Raw genomic sequence first — 5,270 nt, 5'->3', positions numbered from 1 at the left:
TCACCAGCACTCTCTGGGCCCGGCCAGATGCTTATTATAATGCTTATTATAATTTAGTAAAGGAAAACTGATTATTACTTCATGATAAGTGCTAAGTATTCATGGCTATAATTAATCTTGTCCAATACTTTTGATTAAAACACCCTGTCTTCAGTTTACTCATTTTCCAAATATTAGCTATTTAAGAAGAAAACATCCCATGTTGTGCAGCACAAAAGAAGAACAGAGGAAACAGTGACAAGTGGCAATATGAGGATCAGATGAGAAGTCAAAGGGGTCCAGCAGCCCCATCTTATTTGGTGTGCTAGATAAATGATACTCGGGAGATGTGTAATGAGCTACTGTCCACAAGGAACATGCCTAATTTGTTGCTGAATTTGGAAAATAATGTGACAGGAACCTGCTGAAGGGGAAAGGATGGTCTTACATAGCAGTAATTTGAAGTAATCTCAGAGGAACGGGTTCTCTCTCACCAAGGTTCTTTGTGATATTGGGAAAGCTACATGAAATGAGTTCCTGCACAGGTGGCTGTACAGCAGTTTATGACTAATGAAGGCAGAACTGAAACAAAGTTGGTCGCACCAAGCTGATATTATGTAATTAGCATAAGCAACAATAGTACATGGCATGAAGTTCAGTATATTGTGAAAGTCTGCCAAGGTTCCTAATAGTGGAGAAACTTCACCTGCCATGAAAACTGAATCAATGCCACCACTCCTTTCTCTTTTATTTTTACCCTTACTAGTTGAATTCAAGCTCTGTGAGTTGTGTATCAGCTAAAAGATTCTTATTCAGGTACTCACACGTCTGCACACCGAAAATTATAAAATTAACTAATATTCTCAGTCATCATACAATTATTACCCTTTTCCCACGTCTTTTTCCTGTGTTAAAAAAAACAGTAATAGAAAATGAAAATGTTCATCTGGACAAAAAGTAAGATAAAAGAGAACGAACTATATATTTTATCCCATGTTCACAGTGGATAGGAGAAATTGTACCAAAAGAGATATATGTTGAGAAAAATTCATACAATGAGGCTAGTGAAGCATTATAATAAATTCTTTAGGAAGATTATGTAATAGCAGTACATATTTAAGAAAAAGTTAGACAAGAAACGGCAGGCAGGAATGGCACAGGTACACTTCATCCTACTTTGAGCTGTGAGGTCTAGCATTATAGAATGTCTCATAGTTCTCTACAGTCCTATCCTTGTGTGGGTTTTTTTAGGATCTGTATGAAAACAGATGGGAAATTAAAACATCTATGGAAAATTATGTCTTTCAAATTTGAGATATTTTATTGCAACTTTTTGAAAAATTCACTATGGGAAATATTACAGTGTTTTCATTTTAGCTTTTTATTCCCTCTTTGTTACTAAAAACTGAAAAATAGAAAGTTTGAAGAATGATTTGTGCTGTGCTCATGAACTCTGTACAGCACTGGATCATACTCTAAGACCTTTTTTTCTTAGCTGTAAATTATTATATGCTTGTATAAATAAGTTATGAGTTTGCATTTAAATGCATTTGAATGTAACAGATGTTATGTGTATATGGTAAAAAACACCTTTAAAAATTCCTGATAAGAGGCAGATGCCCCAGACAGATTTAATCACTTACAGATAAGAAAGCCCCAGTGACAGAACAGCACCAGATAAGGAAATAAGACAAGAGTGCCTCACTTATTTTCATATGGTTCTTTCTTAGACTACTATATTTTTGTTCTAAAGTGATTGTCAGAAATTGTGCTGCCCTTATTTTTTACATCATGGTAAATATCCAGTGTGATTAAACAACTTTATATCACCAGTGACATTAAAGAAAGGTGATATTTCAAAGTTAATTGATACTTTCAACATTCATCCTACTTTCTTTAGCATACTTCATACTGCAAAATTTACATATAAAATAAAATCTCATTCACATTTTAATCTGGTACCTCAGTGAGAGTTCCATGTGTTCAGCATTGAGACAGACTTCTCCTTGGAGAGTACTGTGAAGAAGATTAGAGGATTCACAGCCCGCTGTGGTTGAATAACAAGGAGGATTGTCAAAGAAGCTGTTGTGACAAACCTTTGAACTAAACAGGAGGAATCTCGTGCAGCCTAGATGATTAAATTTCAGTCTGCATTGCATCAATAAGTTTGTTCTGAGTCCGGTACCAGTAGCTAACTCTGAAAGATAGTGGCTTCCTTGCACATTGTTGCTTCTATATGTTTTCCTGTATGAATACAACATGAGATCTGGGAAAGGGATGATCCCTGCATTTTATTTCAAGAAAACTTGCTTAGGGCCAAAACAAGCGAGGTTTTTGTACAAAGACTCTGAACTAAGGGAAAGTAATTAATTCCAATTGAAAGTTTTATTTACATGGTGTACACATGTTTATTAATGCTTATGGCCTATTCTTGCTGATATATAAAACCAAAACCAACCCAAATATTATTATATCATTTTTTTTAAGTTAATGAAATATGTAAGCAAAAAGATAGTAGGACAAAAGTAACATCAGCTAAAATTCAAATTGTATTGTGAAGAATAAATCAATCCTAAAATAGAATAGAAGTAAAAATATCTTTTCTTCTTTTTTTGTTGCAAAGAAAAGTTAATATATTGCCAGTATTTCAAAACGTGCAGCAAACAGAGAATGATATAACATTCTGGATCACTAAAGATGCATCTCTCTCAATCACTTTTCCTCCTAAAAGAAGATGATGGGGCAGAGGAAGATACGTCTTTCAAGACTGATACTGAAAATTAAAATTTAATTAAGAGCTTTTTGAAATTCCATGGAATCTAATATGTCAACAGCTTGTTTCAAGACTGTAAGATAAAAAATTTATCTTAGAAACTCACTTTCTTAGCACTTGAGCTGTTGAGATTTTTGGCAGTAGTGGACCCAGTGGTACCAATACAAGTGAAGTCACTCATTCACTTTCCAAACCTTTATATATTTCAAGTTTGTTTGCTGAAAAGGATTTCCTGTCATGCTGCACCCATTCTCTTACATTCTCAGGAATCACTGCCTACAATAGTTTTCATTATCTTAGCTAGTATAATCTTGAAGTTTATCACACTTGTTTCAACTGCTACTCACTCATATTAGAAGGCAGCCTAGAATCCCAGTCTTTAAAGGCTTAGAAATTTTCTTCAGACCTTTAACTTACACTAATTCATGGTGTTTCTATTCAATTTTTTTTCTTGCTACAATACAGTTCTTCAGCTCAAATACCTTTTTTTCCTACCTGGTTCTCCACCATAATTTGTATATATAGGTAATGATCCTATTGCCTCACAATCTGTTTACTGTCCTTTTTAAAGCCAGGTTCTCAGAAGCCCTTATCGTGCTACGAGACTTTATAGTTTCTTACGTTAGTTCCCCTTTCGAGTATAGCTGGTCAGAATAACTCTCACCATTGGCTTATGCACCAATATAAATGCTTCCTTCACTGCCAATATGTGAGGTGCATTCTAGGGTTACACATGCACCCGTGTTTTTCATACCCAGATTACAGTATGGCTCATAGGCACTCTGCTGCTGACTAAAACACTTGGATGTTTATTCTTTTGTCATCTGCAATTGATGATCCCACCATTTACAAAATAAATTCTTACAATTTGTTCTTAATTGCATTTCTGCATTGTGTAGAATTAGATTTGCTCTTGTTTCTACTACTCTGGCTAAATAATTCAATTTTCCCTGTATAGAAATCAGTCCTACTTTTTAATCCTCCCAATTCCATGTCCTATCAAACTCCATTAGCACACTACTACATTTTGTACCAACACCATTAAAGAAAATATTAAAGTTCAATCCTAAAACACCATAAGCTTCCTGTGTAGGTAAAGTAGAAGGATAGGCTCCTTTTGCAGACAATTCAGAACAGAAAACTACCTTAGTCATTCTGACCTTCTCCTTAGGGAGGCCTTCTATTGAATATAAAGGGAGCATAATCAGAATAGCTAAAGTTAGCTTTTTGGAATATCTCTGTTGCTGTACCAAGCAGATGACTAACTTATTTTTTTCTGTTACAGAGAAACATTAGGTTTCCTGGCATTTAGGTTGTGTGAGCTTAGACTTGGAACTGGGGCCAGATAGAGGGTTCTGATTTCTGTAACATTACCCACACTGGGATTGTTAGCATAAATTGAGGATGTGTTTTTGAATCAGTACTTTTCATGATGCCTAGAACTATATTTTTCTGTCTCACTGAAATCTTTCTCAGATATACCATCATGTTTTGTGGTAATTTGTATAGCTATGTGCTCTCACATCCTTCTGAAAATTAGTTATTTGAATCAGAAGTTCTCCATAACTTATTCAAGACAAAAATTTATTTTTTTAAAGACACAGGTTGTAAATACAATCATAAATCATAATATCAGTGCTTCATAAAAGCATTAAAAGTTCTATTGCAAGATTAAGGATTTTATTTCCAGGTAGACAGAAGTATCTTAAGTGCTGCAAAAAGAAGAGTTATAACTGAAATCAGCAAAAAGTAGTATGGATTTTTTTCAGGCAGCAGTATACATTTATGAGATACATTTTCTCAGGGGTCACTTTGTAGATAAAAGATGCAGTTGAACTCAGGTATTTGGTGTTCATGGCCAAAAAGCAAGAAATAATTAAACTCTAGATTGCAACTTAGAGAAGGGTAAACTTGATTTATTCTGAAATAACCTATTGCATTTCTTGTTCCTTGCTTTTTTTGGACTCTTAGTACTGAAAACTTGAAAACCACAGTACTTAACAGATGTTACATATATTAGCACACTCAATACAGTATTTGCATGGCCTCTTCTGTCAAGGCCATTTTCTTCCGTTATGCTATAAGTGTTTAAATCTTTTCTCTTGTCATGGGGAGAATTATGGCACTGTAATTTTATTCACTAAACAAATAAGTTTAAACCTACGAGTTAGAAAGATAAAACTTACAAATTAAAAACAAAACTACATTATTATTATACTTCTATTGTTACATATGTTGCTATTGTTAAACAAAATATGTTTAAGGTAGTAACAAAACTGTGTGCATAGTACACGAGTTGTGGTCCTGACTTTTTAATTTCCTAGGCCATGTGAAGTTATTACTTCTGCAGGGAATAAACATTTCTGCTCTGTAAAGGACTACATGGTGTAGTAAGCGACGTAGACCTGGGCCTATTTTAACATACTACACACAGGTCAGAGATAAATTTACTTAAAGAATAACATATCAGCTTAGAGACAAATCCTAGCACTCAGCACAGCTCAGCACATGAAACCGA

The sequence above is a fragment of the Antrostomus carolinensis genome, unplaced genomic scaffold (assembly GCF_000700745.2).
Source record: "Antrostomus carolinensis isolate BGI_N321 unplaced genomic scaffold, ASM70074v2 scaffold32807, whole genome shotgun sequence".
NCBI classification, from domain to species: domain Eukaryota; kingdom Metazoa; phylum Chordata; class Aves; order Caprimulgiformes; family Caprimulgidae; genus Antrostomus; species Antrostomus carolinensis.
The sequence above is the reverse complement of the archived record's forward strand: the minus strand, read 5'-3'. Positions refer to the sequence as shown.